This window comes from Lagopus leucura, unplaced genomic scaffold, assembly GCF_019238085.1.
Source record: "Lagopus leucura isolate 7727_CA_CO unplaced genomic scaffold, USGS_WTPT01 Super-Scaffold_100009, whole genome shotgun sequence".
In the NCBI taxonomy this organism is placed as follows: domain Eukaryota; kingdom Metazoa; phylum Chordata; class Aves; order Galliformes; family Phasianidae; genus Lagopus; species Lagopus leucura.
Genome location: NW_024962266.1, coordinates 25,246,448 through 25,265,939, shown reverse-complemented (window position 1 = coordinate 25,265,939; position 19,492 = coordinate 25,246,448). Strand labels below are relative to the sequence as shown.

The 19,492-nt window shown below is 43.4% G+C and overlaps 1 protein-coding gene across 3 annotated transcripts in view; it reads left to right on the top strand.

Annotated features, from left to right (window-relative positions):
- Window positions 1-3,772: 3,772 nt before the first annotated feature.
- The window catches only part of DAB1 (DAB adaptor protein 1), a 123,834-nt gene continuing 108,114 nt past the window's right edge, over window positions 3,773-19,492 (top strand). For all 3 annotated transcript variants that reach the window (XM_042873755.1, XM_042873753.1, XM_042873754.1), the window contains exon 1: window positions 3,773-3,878. The gene's annotated coding sequence lies outside the window, so the exon portion shown is untranslated. The remainder of the gene's footprint in view (window positions 3,879-19,492) is intronic.

Genomic DNA, 19,492 nt, shown 5'->3' with positions numbered 1-19,492 from the left:
TCCCTTACAGGAGATCTTTAATGGAATGAGAGAGCTGAAATAGAGAATTGTGTTTCCTTCCATTTGATAAAATGCAGGATGAATACCAAATCATGACTGATTCTGCTAAATGGCTAAGGAACTAACTGTGTGACTACAAAGGTATGAGGGGCTACATAACTACTGGTAACTACCACTACTATTGATAATGCAGCAGGTATTATTTTCTGCCACTGCCTAATTGCTTTAGAGGAACTTATTAAAACTGGAAGCACTATTGTGTCAGGAGCTATTTCACATGGAGTATCTCGAGAGCCATCAAGATGATCCTGCTGTGGGTTACAATATGTATGAGTAAAACCAGAGTGGTTTTGTGAGGAAGCTGTCATTTTGAAAACTCAGTTGGCAAGGGACGGTCTGCACATTGTTCTGTATCTTAATGAGACATTAACAACAGAAACGATGGCAGATTCTCATCAGATATTTCAAAACTCACTGCAAGAATCGCACTTTGTAAAGTACAACAAATATCTTTTGTTCCTCGATCCTTTGCAAGCATGACCTACAGTTCCTCAACTAACATCTCCCTAAACTTATTTGTCATATTGTTCACTAGCCCCTTGTAATCACAACTCAAGATACATGAATTAGTTTAATGAAAATAACCCCCCATTTTCTGTCTCAGAGAATGCCCAATTCTCATTAATACTAATGGCTGTTACACACACGTGCTGACAGTAACCTCACAGGTTTTATGGCTTAGTGATTTACCAATTATGCAGGCTGGTGTTAGTTTTATGGTGTGGATACTGCCTTAATGTTTCACATGATAAACACACAGGCTTGCATCTGGACAAAACGCAGTGGATTAAATGAAAGAAAACTTTCTTCTTGCCCAGCAGAACACTTAAAATCTGCATAACTGGAGCAAATTTTAGGAAGGTAAACTATCTTTCACCAAATGTTCCTTATTTGAGACTATGTGACTATTGAGTCTTATTGAGACTATCTGAGACATATTTGAGGCTCCGAAAGGAAACCAGCTCATCTCAGCTTGTGTGGTGCTGATTAACCAACATGTGAGGTGGAAGCAAGAAGTGATGTGAGTAACCTCTTCTTAGGAAGTCAGAAAACTCCATTAGGAAGTTCTCCTGTAAATTCTCTCACCACCAGGCAGATGTTCGTGCCTAGTGCAGTACTCCTTACTGCAGCTTACTAGCAACTGCAGACCTTACTGTAAACTGGGTAATAAACCAAATTACTTCAGGTCCAGGTATGTGGGGATCAGCAGTGGGGATTCTGGGGGTATTTTGAGGTATTTCTTTGAATGATTTGCTCAGTACTCTCAGTTGTATCTTTGAACTCATCTCTGTCTCCACTAACAAGTGCTGGAACCCTTGGCTAGCTTGTGATCCTGTTAGCTCAAATCTCATCAAGAGCTAAGAAGGTGATACTGCTTTGCTTTCAGTAAGTGCTGAGGCTCCTGTTGGAAAATAGCCTAAGAGAACCACTTATTGTGGTTCCTATCTGTAGCTATTCAGTGGTTCCTGAAAATGATGTGTTCAGCCTACAGTAGGTGTTTTATCCCTGTTTGTGATGGTGTAGCAGTACCTCATCAGACAGGAGAACATAGGAACGTTGTGTTTAAGTAAGCTTCACAGACAGAACAGAAGAAGCCTGTGGAAATCTCCACACCACATTTCTTGCTCTTGCTCATGTTTTTTTCAGTAGAGAGGAGGAACTCTGACCATATAAATGCTCCCATATGAGAATCTGTGTTGTGAAGTTATGGCCTAAAAATATGTTGTATCAAAACATAGCAGGCTGCTTAACTCCTGCATAATGGAGGAACTCAATGAAGAACTGCAGCTCATATTACTTTTCAGGTCTGTTTTACTTTCATAGTTTTTTTTTCCTTTTTTTTTCCTTTTCTATTTTTTTTTTTTTTTTTTAAGCAGGAAATTGCATAGTATAATTACAAGTTAATTTGCATTCTTATTACAGGCTGTGAGCAAGTATGTTCTTTAAAAAATATTGTTAGCAAGTGTGACTTGCATCCACAAATTTCCAACATGGGAATGGAGTTTATGGTTACTGCAAGTCCCTGCTCTTGTTCACTAACAGCCAGCACCCTTATGTTAAAAGCAGGACATGAGGGAGGTCAGCAGCGTGAAAAATGCAACTTCATTTTACAGTGCAACAGGCAAGGATGGAGAGCAGCTCAATGATTGTTTCCCCAACACAAAATGTGCCTTTTGAGAATTGAAGTTCACAAACATTTTGTCTGACTTAATGCTTACAGACAAGCATGGCCGAATGTCATCCAGAGGATGCTGTTATTTCCTGATGGAAAAGTGTCTTCTGTTTGTTGACTTTTTCTTCAGTCTCTTGTCTCTTTGAGATGACAAAATTCACTCCAGTGGAAAACATTGCTGCAGTCATTTTACTACAGGGCCTTAGATTATTTAAACCCACATTAGAATAAGTGGGTTCCGTTGATAAGCTTGCCTTTCATTTCTTTAATGAATGGAAGAAAACAGTTCTATAGTAGAAGTCTTGATTCCACTACATGCTTCTATAAGTGTGGTATGACTTCTGAAATGTGTTTGTTGTTTTTATTTTTTTACACAGTAAAGATTGTTAGATGACTGTACCTGTTATGCTTAATGCCTAATGCGTTAAGGAAAGAGTTATTGAGGAAAATAAACAGGAGTGCTCTCAGATCTGCATGTGTTGAGCCTCATGGATGGGTATTCTGCCCTGCTAAAACATTCGCCATGTCAGTGCAGACCTCTCACCTGCCAGCTGGAGGGAAGTCAGCCTGTAAGCATCTTTCTGCCTGGTGAGCATCGTGCTGATAACTGACTGATCATATAGAATGGGTCGGGTTGGAAGGGACCCCAAAAATCATGAAGCTCCACCCCCCCCTGCTGCAAGCAACGGCCACCAGCCTCCGCATTTAATACTAGCCCAGGCTGCCAGGACCCCATCCAACCTGGCCTTGAACACCTGATGGCCATCTCAAGGAGCATTATTGGTGTACTCCGCACGATGTCTTGCTGGTACCTTCCAATGAGGTTGGAGCCATCTCCTCAACACCCAGACCCTCGAGGTGAATCGCATCTATCTGGCAGCTACAAAAAGCTTTTCTTTCAGTAATTTACCTCAGTTAGCTGGAGTTGAGCTGCTTTTATGCCTCGATTGGAGATAACGCTAGTGAAATAGCAATAACCTCACCAACTACTTCTCTTCTGCATGTAAATCCTTTCAGGAAGTGCATGACAGCCTCCCTTTTCTATGGTCTCCGTTTGTAAAGAAGCTGTTATCACAGAATAAGTTTAATGGCTCGTGAATTTTGTGTTGAAAGGAGCGTCTCCCTCTGACTTCTGATCCGCCTGCAATAGACCTACTGGCTCGGCAGCAAGTGCGTTAGGCTAAATATGCTTCCTCCATTGACTCTGAAGGTAACAGCCCTAAATGCCTCATTAAATTTTCACGGGTGACTGAGAGAAGCCATGAGAAAAACACCACGCTAGCAGCGGGGTGACAGCGGGGCGTTCAGATCCCTCCCCACGGCGAACCCCGCGGCCGCGGAGCCTCGAGGGACGGCCGGGTTCCACGCGTGGACAGGGGCCGCCCCCCGTCCCCAGCCCTGCGAGAGGGGGGGAGGGGGAGGAGGAGGAGACCGACCCCCGGCAGCAGCCTTCCTCCGCCGCACGCCTTCCTATCCCCTCCCTCTGGCCTCAGCGCCGCGCTGGCGGGGCCGGAGAGGGCAGACGGCGCGGGAAGGCGGCTCTCCCAGCATGGATGAGCCATGTGTATCCTAAGGAATAACAGCAGCTGCTGCGCCCACGATGGGGAGCAGAGGAATGCGCGGAGGAGAGGGCTCGCTGGGGCAGGTGAGGAAGCGGCTCGGAGCGCGGATGCCGGGTGGGTCGTCCTCCGGGGCGAGCGCAGCCGGAGGGGCCCTTTCCCTGCCGGGGAAAGGCAGGGGCTCTCCGGTGGAAGTTTTTTTTCGCCACCCGGAGGAGGAAAGGGGCTGAAATCTCTGCAAGTCGCGGCAACTTGAGGGTTTCCCCCGAGTCTCAGGGGCAGAAGCGGCTGATTTTCAGCTCCTCCATCCCCGGACGCGCTGCGCTGCGATGCTGTGCGGGGTTCCCCCCTCCCTTGCTACCCCCAGCCGGGCCGGGGCCGCTCCGCGGGTCGTTGCCGCCCCCCAGCTGGGAGTATCGATCTCGCTCCGCTGCCGGCTTCGCCCCGGCCCCGCGGGCTGTTAGCTCCCCGGGCAGCGGGCACGGCTCCGCGCCGCGGTGGTCGGGCTGTGCCGTCGCTGCTCTCCCCGTGAAGGCGCAGCCGGGGTGGGAGACGCCGCGCTGAGGCGCGGAGGGGAAATGGCGCTGGGAGCTGAGGGGCCGCTGCCCCCCAGACCATCCCCAGAACCATCCGCTTTACTCCCGGCAGCGGACGGGCAGGGGAGGCACGAATGGCTTCAACCTGCGAGCAGACGGTTGCGGGGCTGGGACAGCTGCGCGGGGAGCTGAGCGGCCGCTTCTCCTCTGGGTGCTGCCCGCGGTGGTCTTCTCCATCCTAAATACCCAAGGAATGGCCCCGCAATGCGATGGAGAGCACCCCACAAAGCTTGTCTTCCCCCCCCCCCCCCCCCAAGGTGATGGGGTGCTTTTAATTCCAGTGCCAACTTCTGTTGCGCTGTGCGGCTCCAAGTGAAGTTGAGGTCTTTCCCCAGAAGTAGTTGTGAAAGCGGAGTCCTTGGAACTCTTCGCCGTTTGTCTGCGTTCTGAATGCACGTCTGAATCACTTAATCATGTTTATTGTTTTCAACCACTCAAACGGAATAAAAATTACTTAGCGTTGATGGAGCTTGTCCCGCAAGCTGTCTCACAGTATGTTTCCGTTGCGAGATGCAGCACTGTGCAAACTATGGACCGTGGTATTGTTTATTGTTCTTCCTTTCTCCACCCCCACCCCCCCCACAGCGCTGGTATCAAGCTGTTCTTCTCTGTTCCATTCAAAAATAATGGGAGTTTTCACCAGTAAGTTCAATATTCCGACTTTTGTCTGAGATTTTTATCTTTTCTATTCACTCCTCAGCTAATTTTCATCAAGCTGACATATACAGGAGTGAAGGCATTAAGCTGAAGGGCACTTTCCAACTCTTGAAATGGAGCTGTAGGTAGAATTAGTGCTGGCTTCATGGCCATTGTTTATTTCTATCCCAGCCACACCATTCCCTGCCCCTTTGTCATTCTCACTTTGTCCATTACACCTTCTAACACACCATTCACTTTGGTCTGCAAGTTCAGATTTATGGTTTGTGGGGTTTGATATAGATGCTGCTCTTGGGCTGTGCCTCCTAGGAGATTCTGCTGCACTTTAACAGTATCTCAGCACAGTGATGGAGGACACCATCATGTTTTCTTGTAGGATTACCTTTGGGACTTCAGAGCCTGCACACATCAGTGGTTTCATCTTAGGAGGATTGAAATTGATTTTTTTTATTATTATTTTTAGTTCAGCCAGTGAAAGACCCTATGTATGTCCTTTGACCCGTGGCCTCACATGATGAAGTGACATCAGCAGTGGAGGATGTTGGCTTGCGGTTCATGCTGTAGGGCCTCCCAAGTAGTGATACAAGCATGAACACACTGTGCTAGTGGCCAGCCTGCCTGGTACTGAGAGCAGAACACCATTGTTAAGTATGCGTTGGAAGATGCATATATTGAAACAATTTTAAGCCATGAACCTCATGATTCCTTATTAATCCTTTTGTAAGGCCCACCTGAGGTTCTTGCTTCAAGCACAATGCAGGAAGGTTGTCTTTCCTTCTCATCCCTAGTTCTGACAGGCCTCTTTGCTTTTAAACAGTTTGGATTTCCAGTCCTGCAAGATGTTTGTATTGAATTAGGAGCAGCCAAGCTACTTGGTTAAATAGTGGTTTGATGAGAGAACTTCTGTTTTTACAACTGTGTTTACTTTTCAAAGTGATAGCAAATATAGGAAGGAAGACCAAGATTTTCTAGACTTTATAGTTCAAATAAACTTTCCCAGTCAATATTTAGACAAGGTCTTGATGGTTAAAGTTAACTGTGCAAGTCAATGTTTAGTCAAGGTAATGACTTGGTTTTTACAAACACTACCCAAGCATTCCTGCAAAATTAATCAGTTGCAGGATCACAGTACATTTGATCAGCCAGTTACTTAGGAATAAAATACATTATGAGTTGGTCTCAGATGTCCTGTGCTAGCTGATACTTAGCTGTGCTTGCCACCAGTCCTTTGTGGCCTCATTCTTACAGCACTAGTTCTACTTGTAAAGCATGTATGTCTGCACAGAGGATTTGTGGGATAAAATGAATCCTGTGCTATCTTCTTTTCATAGGTAGGGAAATAAGGCAGAGTTATGCTGAGTACCATCTCTTAAAAAGAACTGTAAAGCTGTGCAGTACAGCAGCAGCAGCCTTCACGTGTGCAGTTCCAAGCAGGTGGTTTCGGGTGGTTTGCAGGATGAGGTGGGCATTTCTGATAACGAAGTCATTGGATAAAATCTGAAAACAGTTTTGGTGACTGGGACAAAAGGGATGTAATTAAATGCTGCCCTTGGTACGCAGAGTGCAATAGTGAGGTGTATTGTGGTGTGGGAAAGAGCTGGAGGTCTCTGCTGCAATTCTTCCTTTCTTGAGGTTGAGTGAAGATCTTCATTCTTCTTGCTTTGGTCTCTCCAGCTGACACTAAAACAACAGTCTGGACTTCATTTGTTCCAGATTTTTTTTTTTCTTCTTTCTTTATTCCTTTTTTTCCCTTCTTTTTATTAATTGAACCACTTGCAAATGCATTCCATGCAATTACATGGGTATTAGAGTAGATATTCATTAGGATTTTACTAATCTAAACCTCAAGTGCTGTTCTGCAAATTTGCCAGCTTTTGTAAGGGTGTGCTTGACTTCACCAGTAGCAGTGTTTTATTATGAGTATTTTGATACAGTAGAATGAAAAGCATATATTCCAAATCAAGTAATTAATCAGATTTAAATATTTTCATTTGCATGCTTTGGCTTGATACATAGAGAAAATGCAACCCTGTACTTTGCACATAGCAGTAGGTTTTGCCCCAGTTTAGCCACAGTGGGATTATATTTCATGGCCCTGCTTTAGGATTTAATCCACAAGTCAATCTTCTGTTTCTGTCTAAAAGCAGCAAAATTTTTCCAACTTGAGAAAGTTAGTAAACCCATTAGTGTAAACAAGACAAAAGCAAGAGATTTGCCTCAAGCTGTGTACTCTTCTGAAGAATGGAAGCAGAGAGAGACTTGTTGGCTTTTCTTTTAATGTGTGTGTGACATTTGGAGGTGTAGGGATAAAGCTGGTGCTCAGGATGACCAGCTGTGCGCCTGTGCAGGTTTGGGGGCTATAGGCATCATGTCCCCAGCTGTGAGGATCTGGTTATCAAGTCCTTTAGACTCAGCTGCATGCTCTCACCTGATCTATCTGCAGCGGGACTGCTGAAGGGCTGTGCCTTGTGCCTTGCTCTTAGTCATAGAATCCTAGAATGGTCTGGGTTGAAAAGGACCACAATGACACAATGATCATCTCGTTTCAACCCCCTGCTATGTGCAGGGTTGCTAGCCAGCAGCCCAGGCTGCCCAGAGCCACATCCAGCCTGGCCTTGAATGCCTGCAGGGATGGGGCATCCACAGCCTCCTTGGGCAACCTGTTCCAGTGCTTCACCACCCTGTGTGAAAAACTTCCTCCTAATATCTAACCTAAACCTCCCCTGTTTCAGTTTAAAACCATTCCCCCTTGTCCTATCAATATCAACACATGTAAGCAGTCATTCCTCCTCCTGTTTATGTTTAGAGTCACTGGCATGGACTGATGCCAGCACCTCGGAGGTGTGAAGGTTTACTTAGGTTGCTCTTGGAATCAGAAAGCAGGGTAACCACAGCACGTCTTAGAAGTGCTGTGTTCTGGCACAGGAGGAGTGCCACAGGGCAGGCTTGGGCAGAGCTTCCAGCCTGTCATCCCTTGTCCTTTCTATGGATGGTGCTTCTCCCATCATTCCATTATTGCTGGTATAACGAGGATCCATAAATTGTTACTTTTCTTCAAGGTAAAAAAAAAAAAATAAATAAAAAATAGGGCAGAGTAATAGCTAAGTACACAAAAGCACTGTTACACATTTTTTCCCTGTATACACATATGTTTTTCTTTATATACATATACACACACAAATATTTAATAGCTGCTGCTTTACACAGATCTTGCTCAAGTCTTTGGATATTGCCAAGCAGCTGCAATGAGATACTGAGAGCTTTCTTTTTTTTTTTTTTTCCCCAGCAAATAGTGATTACTCTTGTGAGTAAAAGAACATCAGTTTCTTGAGAGTCTTTGCAATTCCCCAAGCCCAGAGGCAAATGAATAGAAATTTAGTGGACCACCTAGTTCTTGACATCGAATTCTCCAAAGAGGACTCTGACCTAATTTATATTGTATTGAATCAAATAATCCTATCATGCATGTGTGCTTGCCATTTTGTTTTCCTTTAGCAGGCATATTGCTGTCTTGCAAAATGTTCAGATTTAGCAGTTAGGCAGCGTCCCTGTGGTTTTAGGAGTAGCTTTTAGGAGTAGCTACTGGAAAATTACACATAGAGGACAGATGTGAATTAGCAGATCATCAAGATGTAACACTGAGACTGCTGGAATTATTCATGCCTGAGTGTGAGCGTATCATTGTGTAGTGCTGAGGGCAATCAGGACCCCTCCACTGCAAAGCCTTCCCATTACTTTTAAGGATGGAGCCACAATCTCACCAGAGTGGTTTTTGTAGCAGAAAAACCACGATGCAAAGATCTTTGTCATCTGTATGATAGGGCAACCGGCAGCATTTCTTCTTTGCAGAGCTGCTGCTGACAAGTGGTACTGGGTGTGTTTGTTGAAGCTGGCATGCTTTGAAGTTAATTGGGAGCTGATTAGTATCCAGGCACTGGAGTTGTGGCCCGCAGAAGCAATTCCTTGTGTTTCAGTTCCTCTCCTGGTGTTATTCTCCAGGTAATAGGACCCATCCGTCTATCCGTGCTAAGTCCCAAGATACGCTTTTGAAGTTTATCAGGTGTATTCATGCTGTTTAAAAAAAAAGAAAAGAAAGCTTTTAAACTTTCCAGCTGTAGGAAAGTTGTGGCCCTGCAGAAATTGAAGATCATAGCAATAGTTACCTGAAGACTGTTCTTTGCTTTCAGAGCAGGAATCCCAGCTGCAGGACTCTTTTATGCTTATTCAGTGGATTTCAGGGAGGTTTTCTGCTAAAAACTGCATCTCCTCTCTTTTTATACGCAGTGTTTAAAGTCTTCTGGCTTTCCAGTTAAGGGGGTTTTTGCCCTCTGCTTTCATTTTGGGACAGCTGAGCTTTAACACTCCTCTAGAAGGAGTGAGTGATTAGCGAGCTAATAGCTTTGACAGGCACCAGATGACTCTCGTTCTAGCTCCCTGTAAAATAAGAAAGGCCTTAATTCTTTTATTGCTGTGGAACAAATTGTATGATGTTACACTTCTCTTGAACAGTGTGTGGTCAACGTGGGTGAGAGAGAGAGCAGAATAATGCACTGTATGATGTTCGTAGTCCATATAAATGATACTTGGAACCAAGAGAGGTTCTTCAACTGTTGCTTTTAGAGCAGTTTTTTTGCTAGGTTTTTCCTTCCTGGCTATCTGCAAGACTCACAGCATGCTTAAGCAGGAAGAAAACCCACAGTCTGAAGGTTACAAAATGTAAAAATAATTTTAAAATGGGAAAAAAAAAATGCATGTTGAAGAACAATGGGTGTTATGGTTATTAGTTGTTATCACTTTTAAGCAGTAATAAATAATTTGAAATGAATGCTTACTGCTAAGCATGAGGAATTTCAAAGCTGCAGTTGTACCTACAGAAAAGATGTCAGTGACTCAGGGTGTCAGTGTGAAATTATTGAAACTTCTAGCTCTGCATTTAAAATTTGGAGATGGGAGGCTTAAAATGTGCTCATTTGGGAAATCGGGCACTCTGCTGTGCATCCAGTTGGTGCAGTCAGCATTTCCAATTGTTCTTTTACCCAATTGACTTCAAATCTGCTGAGAGATTGGTTACTTGAAGAGTAGCACCAATCATAGTGGGCATTTCTCAACCTAAAGGATTATTATTATTTTTATCATTAATTTAATATCACTATCTTGTAGCACTTCACCGAATCACAGAATGGCTGGGGTTGGAAGGGACCTCAAGGATCATGAAACTCCAACCCCTTTGCCACATGCAGGGCCACCAAACTCCCCATTTAATACCAGACCAGGCTGCCCAGGGCCCCATCCAACCTGGCCTTGAACACCTCCAGGGACGGGGCAGGGACTTGAAGTAGCTGAGGAAAAAAACCTGTAATTGATGGCTGGATGAAAAAAGTCTTCTTTGTGTTCACAGCTACCTGAGATGCAGCAGTTAAACTATGCGAAAGCAGCAAAGAAAGAGAGTTGATTAAACTTGATTAAACTTCATTGGGTGTATTCAGGTGCCTTGAGTAGTTCCCTGCTGACAGGACTCTGCTCCTGCAGATGCAGACTGTGTTGGTCATTTGACAGCATTTACCAGCTCAGTTAAACTTGTGTAGTTTGCTTGTGGCTGTGGTGATATGGGAGACTCTTTGCTTCCTCTATCTGTTAGATTTTGAGGTTAACAGTGATGGGCTGCTGTACAGCATTAGCTTGCACTTCAGGATATTGCTGCCATTGAGGACTCAGGGCAGAAATTTCCAACTGAGCTATGTGATGATGCCAAGCACAAGGGTAATGATGGAGAAAAAAAAACAAGTGAAAAAAAATATATTAAAAAATTAAACTTCAATGCAGTCCAGCTGATACGCATGGAATTGCATTGTTTAATCAACAGTCAAGGCAGTGAATATTAATATTTCAATTAGCCCATTCATTCCTTTATGCAATAATATGCACAGTCAAGCTATTTCTTTGTTGCTGTCTTTTATGTCAGTTTTCTTGAAGCCTTAAAGCATATTAGCTGATTGAAACCTTCCAACAGCAAGAACAGATGATCTGATGGTGCTTCTGTCCAAACTGTACCACCAATAGCAAGGTTCTGACCATTGGGGGCTTTGCTCCTCTTTTTTATAAAAAAAAGTTCTCTCATTTTAGAGTTTTCATCCCTAAATGCACAAACACTTATAAATCTGGTCACTGTGCACCAGTAATTCTGACGACTTCATTCAGAAATGCTCAAGGCTCTGGTTATGGTTTTTAAAGCACCTGGTAGTTGATTGCAATGAAGGCTCCCCTTTTAATTGTGCTGTAATTAATACAAAGCAAATCAACGGGAAGTGGTATTTCACACAGCGTGCTGGCAGTTGTGCTCAAGTTTAAAAGCAGTGGAATATGGCAGCGAATTTAATAAAGATCATTTTATGAATGGGGTTTTTTTTTTGGCTGCTGAAGTAATCAGTTGGTGGCTTCAGGACAATTTTTGCCCATCGTTTCTGTGTGACACCTTCCACGTATTCAGTCCTGATTCTCTTCCTTCTGAAACCAAGAGAAATAAAATGTTTGAGAAGTCCTAGAAAGGATAACAAGTTGAATTGACCACTTGCTGTTCCTGGCACTCGGATTTTATGACTCTTGCTTCCCCAGCCATAGAGCTATTCACAAGTGCTGTGTGAGAGTTACAGCTGATGAAATTTGGTAAAGTTTTTTTTTTTAATCTGAAGAGCTGTACTGATTGACATCAGATGAGGGCTTGTCCACTGTTGCTATGTTACGTTTGTGGCAAATGCTAATTGATTTTGATGCATACAGATCCTCAGAAAAGTGAGAATTGTTATTGAATGAATCCCGCTGTGCCAGGCTCTAGTTTCTGGATTTTTAGTGCAGAGTGATCCTGGAGAGGACATGAAATCCTCTTTATGCTGTGAAACAAGAGTGGGGGAAAAAAAACAAATCCACCCAGCCTCAGCCATGGAGCAGTTCACAGGCTTTGGGGCTGACAATGAACAGCAAGCGGTTTTCATAAGGAGCTCTGTGTGCAGCTCTGTTTCCTGCAGCAGGACTCCTGATCCAGCAAACTACTTCTGTGTGCTTGCCCTGAATGACTGTAACATTACTCGTGCTTTGTTTTCTCTCTTCATTTCATAATGGGCTGGGCTGGACTTTTGGCTAACATGGAGAGATGGCAGAGAGGGACTGTCCTCAGGATGGTTAGGTTCCTCACCATGCATGTAGAAGAAGCCTCATTTGTTAGCTTAAATGAGCCCACTCTTTGTGACTAACATTTAGGTGAAAAAGGCCTTCTTCTAGTTGGTGAGGAACCTCCAGCTGCCTTGCTATTTCCAGACAGCAAAAATCCAGATTAGTAATCCTGTGCACTTAATGAACCAGCAGCATGCTCTTGCAGCTTAGAAAGCAAATGGTATCCTGGGCTCCATCAGAAGAGGGGTGGCCAGCAGAGACAGGGAGGTGATTGTTCCTTTCTACTCTTGTGAGGCCCCATCTGGAGTAGTGTCCAGGTCTGGAGCTGCCAATACAAGAAAGACAGCTATTGGAGAGGGTACAGAGATTACTAAGATGATCAGGGGACTGGAGCACCTTCCCTATGAAGACAGGCTGAGGGAGTTGGGTTTGTACAGCCTGGAGAAAAGAAGGCTGCAGGGTGACTTAACTGCAGCCTTTCAGTACCTAAAGGGAGGCTACAAACAGGAGGGAAATCTACTCTTTGAAAGGGTAGATAACAGCAGGATAAGGGGAAATGGTTTTAAGTTGAGGGAGGGAAGATTTAGGTTGGATGTCAGGGGGAAGTTCTTTACAGAGAGAGTGGTGAGGTGCTGAACAGCTGCCCAGAGAGGTTGTGGATGCCCCATCCATCCCTGAAGGTGTTCATGGCCAGGTTGGATGGGGCCCTGGGCTGCCTGGTCTGGCATTTAATGTGGAGGTTGTATATGACAGGGGGGTTGGAGCTTCATGATTCTTGAGGTCCCTTCCAACCCAGGCCATTCTGTGATTCTGTGCACCAGGCCCTAGCGCTACAGTTTTCCTCTGTTCAAAAGCAGCTTGGAAATGGCCTGCAAACGCTGCAGGAGACTGATTCTGCTAATCAGTAATTTAGATGGAACTTTTTGGCAGAGGTGGAAGTGGTACAGGTAGGCATCACAACAAATGAGGCGCAGACGTTTGTTTTGCAGGTCCAGTGACACAGTAAGAATTGTCTTGATTAGCACAGCACTGATTTTCTTCTGATTGTGGCTGGAAATGTGTGCACAATTTGCGTGTAGACAATGAGCAGAGCAAATAGAATATCAGCCGTAATGTCTGTAATGGACTCCTGCTGTGGTTTTTTTCCCCCTCCTCCTTTTGATGGATTAAATTGCATTACTGTAGTGATTTATTTTTCTTAGAGGAGTACTGTTCTGTTGAATGATGGCAGATGTATTTCATTTTCAAGTGTGGATGGATGTTTTTATGAGAGAGAGCAACATTGGATTTTTCCAAGGTTGTCCACGGTTTGATTTGTTAGGAGAAACAGGCAGCAAGGAAGCTACAGGAATTGTGCTGGTCGCTGTGAAATCAGGGTATGTACTGCTTCTTCTCCCCCATAATCATTCAGAGGATCACTGTAGGATTACTGCTCATTCAGACAAGTCAAGAAAAAACATACAAGCTGGAACCGTGATCTCTGAGGATTTCTTTCAATGCCAGACATGAATGTTAGAGGTGCTGGGGAAACAGCACCTTCAATCGAAGTTATAAAGAACAGGAACAGAGGTCATTTGCAATAGCTCTAGTTCATAAAGTGCTCAAAAGTTCAGCCTAGAGCTAGAAGGTGGTGGTACAGGTCTCAAAATGGGCTGAAGGGCTTCTGTTGAACTGCATCTTTAGCATTTGTGTTTCACTGCATGAGACAACAGATTAATGTACAATATGTCACGACATCTGCATCTGGAGCCCTTAGCAGAGTCCTGATTGTTCCTGTAAGAAGTTGGCTACGCTGAATGCATTAGAGCACAGGGATAAAGAGAATGAATGGTGTATTCAGCTGTACTTTAGCTTGCAAATGTGACAAAACTGCAAAGAGTGGAGAAAACATTGTCCACTTAACTTGCAAGTAAGGATGCTGATGTCTAAAGGAACAGTTCCAATACTTGACAATTACTGATAGTGCTTTTAGGAGGAGCTTTTAGCAGAAGACGAGCACACAGCTTGCAGAGGAATACAGGGAACAGGGAGTAGAGTTCTCATTTAGATGACAAACGTGTAACTAGCAGTGCTTCTTAATGCATCTCCATTGCAGTGAGGTAAGGGGAGCTTCTTCATGTATTTGTATTACCAATGTCTGGTTTTATGGTTTCTTATCAATTTACCACACTTGGAAACTCTTTCCTTTTGCCACCCAACAGTAATCTTACCAACTCTCCCAGCTCCCCATAACATTTGTTGTAGCCTTAAAATCAATGCTACACTGTGACAGAATCGCCCTACAGTATCAGTTACAGGGATAACGTTATTGCCAATGGCTTCAGTTTCTATTCATGATGAAATGCATTTAGGAACTTGTGAAACAGTCTGATGGCTCCTCAAGGAGCTGCATCCTGTTTGCAGTACAAGAACTTTGGTGTTCCTAGCATTCAACAGCAAGACACAGCTCTGAGTTCCTGCCATTAGGATTCAGCTCTGTGGAGGAATCAGTTATGTTGAACATCAGAAATTACACTTGCCCTTAGTCTTTATGCCACAGAAAACTGACATTCTCCTGCTCTTGTTCAACACTTCACGCTGTTGTGTAGCTGTAAATCTCACAGGCGGGGATGTTGAACCCTGGGGATTTGGTTTCTCCTTGTACTCAGGCAAGCACTAAAAGCTCTCGCTCTGCGCAGAAGCCTGCAGGTCTGCCAGCTCTGCATTTACTTCTGGCTTCGGTGCTTTCTTATGTATAGCATGTGAATGGAAAAATTGAACTCCACTTTCCCAAATGGCCATCACAGCTTTCTAATTAGACACTTGATTATTTTTTTTTTTCTTTTTTGTGACAGGTCTGAAGTGTCTCACATTAGCATTAACGCTTAAATTGATGAAGTGTTAAACTGGTGAAATAGTTTCCCAGTGAAATAGTTTCTTTCCTACGAATAAAGGTTGAGGGAACTGGGCTTGTTAAGCTTGGAGTAGAAAAGGCTCTGGGGAGACCTCATTGTGGCCTTTCAATATTTGAAAAGAGCATATAAACAGGAGGGGGAATGGCTGTTTACGAGGGCGGATAGTGATAGGACAAGGGGGAATGGTTTTAAACTGAGACAGGGGAGATTCAGGTTAGATATTAGGAGGAAGTTTTGCACACAGAGGGTGGTGAAGCACTGGAACAGGTTGCCCAAGGAGGCTGTGGATGCCCCATCCCTGGAGGCATTCAAAGCCAGGCTGGATGTGGCCCTGGGCAGCCTGGTCTGCTGGTTGGTGACCTGCACACAGCAGGGGGTTGAAACAAGGTGATCATTGTGGTCCTTTTCAACCCAAGCCATTCTATGATTCTGTGATTTTGTGAAATAGGTTACAAGGATGGGAAGCAAATGTATTATGAACTTTATTTCCTAATTTATGCCTTCTTGGAAGATTTGCCTAATGAGATAGAGCATCACTGTGTCATTTAAAGTCAGAGCAGTCATTACAGGGGCAGCCCATGTTCTGGGACAACTTCTGTAGGAAGGAGTGTGCATGTCTCAGCTCCTGCAGGAGAGGTGGCACTGTGAAGAGATTTCAATATAAAGGGGAGTCAACAAGCAGTGCAAAATCCGCCACAGTTGTGCAATTTCAGTAGTTGTGGGGTTTTCTTAGGATTAATGAATAAAAACATCTGAACAGATCCATGATGTGAAGGCTTGCTCCCACTTCCAAAACCCCCGAATGCTTTTCAAGTGCAATTTTGTAATGGTCATTTAACACGGTAAAAACACACTGTTTCCTTTTAGTCTAATTCTTGGAAGTGGTTCAGCCCATTCCTCTTCCCTCATATCCTGAAAACCACCCCAAAGCCTAACCTATCACAATCTGGTGAAGTTGCAAGCAACTGCAAGGAGTCTTTGAGACTGGGAAGCACCCAGCAGCTTGAGAAGTGGTCACCTGTTCCCAGACCTTGAGGTTGGAGATTTAAGAGGTAACTGGAAAAAAAGTACAGTGAAGAAATTGTGTGCACATCATGTAGACTTTGATCATTTTGAAGATACACGAATAAAAACGTTACTCTTCTTGAGCCCTCAGTAGAGAATTCAAGACATGCAAAGACAAAGTTGATAAGCGGAGATGTAATTTGTATTTTTAAGGATGATGTGCACAGAGTGCCACAGAAATGCTGTACGTTTAGTGATATCCAGGTTATAGTGAATATCCAGGTTACAAAGGAAGCTTGTAGTTCATGGAATTATATCTATGAGCCTTTTAATATACTTAGGTTGTTCTTTATCTCCTACAGAGCATTGCAGAATACGTTTCCCTGGAGGTGTCTGAAGTAAGGCTAGAAAAATCCTACCTGATCTTTAATAATCCCTCACACGCATGGTAATGCTTCAGAATTGTACTACCATTGTATAATTTACACTTAAATCCTTTCGTCTCTGTGCTCCCGCCCTCACACACAAAAAAAATCCTTTGGTGTTATAGGGAGCCAATGATTGTGAACTTGGAATACCTTGGCCTTGTTGCTGATGTAGACTCACCTGCTTTAATTGATTTATTATGTTGTGGTGGTTGTTTTTTTTTCCAGGGAGTAGGACAGAAAAATGCATTTCTCCTACTGTAGTTAATAGATTCAGGAAGTAATTTGCAGATCAGGAAACAATGGATCTCATATAATAAAAGCACTGCCTAGGTAATTCATAAGGAAGATAAACTTATATTGTTAAGCTTGCACGTTCTGTTCTTGTAGGCCATACATTGCCCTCCTGTGCTTTCCACCATTAAGCAATAATGCTGTTGCATTAGTGGAAAAGCACTGCTGCTTTGACTGGCTTTCATAACCATGCACAAAATCAAATAATGTGCTTTACTGAGTTACGAAGAGCTGTGTTATTTGTTTATAACCACTCAGTTATTGCTCTCTGTGCTGCATGTTACAATTTAATCACTGCTCTGCATCTCTTGAGCTCATGCAGGCTGGCGTGGAGCAGCAAGGGGACAAAGCACAATGACTGGCAGCCAAATGTTTCCATCAGTCAAGACGCTGATTTATTTCTTTGAGGAGGAGTGTAAAGGAAATGAGAATGGCTGTTTTTGTAACTGAGGCACTGAATAGTCATCAGTTAAGCTGTGGAGGTCATCTATAAGAGTTGAAATAGTTCTTGAGGAAGATAAAAACACTGGAGCGTGTCTTGTCTGCACAGCACGCAGCCTTTGTGAAGCTTGGGATGTCCAATGTGTCCTGCAAGGGCAGCATAAAGGATAAGTCTGGAATCCGTTTAGCTACAGGGTTTTCATTGCGAAAGAAGTTATATGAGGAAGTCAAATGCAGCGTGTTAAGAATTCTTCGTCACCTACCCAGCTAATATATGCAGCTGCAAAGTTTTTAGCTGTGTTCAGGGTGATTTATGTGCTGATATTGCAGAATGTTTAAAGTTGAATGCTCCTTGGCTAACAAATAAATCCCGTTTGGAATAGGGCAGGTAGTGTGAATGTCTGTGAGAAGTGATTGATTTTGGAATACAAATTATACGTTCTAGAGCAAAAATGAGAGTGAAAACATTAGTTGAATATTATATAAAAATATTCATGCGCGTGTCTGAAATAGATACATTCAAGTTTTTGTGGCCAATTTTGACATAATAGAAATCACATAATTATACATTTCTTCTCTATTTTTGCCCTAGGCTTAACTTTGTCCTTTCATAACAATTTTTTTTCACTTACCTCGAAATTTTAATCTGAAAAATGTCCTTTTTTTGCAGTCAAAGCGATATTCTGTAGCAAACTTGACAGCATTAGATGGTATTTTTAGGGCATCTTTTGCCCAATTCTGTATTCCATCTGAATGCATATAGAATGAGAAAAAGCAAGGGGGAGCATAGAATGTTAGATCTTTGTAAGCCTGTAAATCTCTGGAGACCACTGAAAATCTGTGCTCAACTGGAAGATCTCCTACCTATCAAGAGATGGCTTAGGGAGGTATTCCCTAGAAAGCCTACCTTGTATTTCATGTTCTTTTTCTAACCGAAATCTTGAAGTTTTCAAACAATTTCATTAAATGTAGTCACATTTTCCTCAGACTTAAGTGCATACATTAAAATAAAAACAGTCTACTTGCAGTAAAGCTTTTGGTGCTGACAGTAGAGAAACTTTTCTTGACCTCCAGGAAAACTGTACGGCTGAAGCTGCTATGGTGGGGAGAGGCAAGGCAATGAGCCTGCTGCTCAGAGCAGGAACGTTCCAACTTGCTGCTGGATGTACTCTAAGAAAGTTGTCTGTGGTATGAGATGATGTGTCTGTGATATGAGGTGATGAGCATGGCTTTTGTTGCAGTGGTTGGCTGGAAAATCCTTGTGATGCAGATTTCTGGGTGATTTAGGCACGTTGCTGCATCCAGATCAACTGATGTTTATTTTGATGGCATTCATTAAGGCACGTCTTCAGTCTGTTTGTGTCTTTTTTTTTTCTCAAGAGCTTTGCAAAATGTGTTGGTGGGTGTATGCTTGTGATAATCCTGGAAAAAGAAGGAAGAAAGTGTGCTCTGGGCAGGCAGCAGAGCTCCTGCAGCATTTCTTTTCCCTTCTGCCCTTTTTCTGAGCTGACAGTCCATTTAGTCTGAATACGGATTTGTTCTTAATGTGTTGAACTGTGTTATTTAGCCCACTGCTGCAAGCCAAATTGTTATCCCCAGGGATAAAATTGCTAACTTGATTTAACAGGGCTTTGCTAGTCTGGAAATTCATTTCTATCTTCTCCTGGATCTTTCCACTACAGGTTCTTTGTGTTTATTAAGTATGATTTTTGACAAAAAAGACACAAATATACACTAATAGCAACTATTTAGCTAGCTCTTCTTTGCCCAGGAGAAAGCTGTCGAGAAGAACCTTGTCTTATAAGAAGCAGTTAGGACCTGCATTAAGCCCTGCAGTGCCTGTGTTTGCACTGCATCGATCCCTTCGAAGTGAGACACTGAAGGAGCAGCTCTCTATTAGCACCTTGGCTGCGAGTAATTGCTGAAATGTGGAACAGAATATCTGAGTGTTTTATTCGTAATCTGCTTTGTGGCTGCATTCCTCTCTGCTGCACGTTTTGAATACTGTTTTCTAGAGCAACCAGTTGAATACACAACCGAGCACCGGCTAAAAGGATCTGCAGTGGTTAAAACCACTGGCCAAGGGAAACATCAGAACAGTCCCTGAAAGATTATGCACAAGGATTATATGGAAGAGAGGATTTGCAAGTCTGGAATGTGCTTTTCCTACAGTATCTATTTCCATTTTCTTTCAATTCTTGGTTATTTCACATTTTGTTCT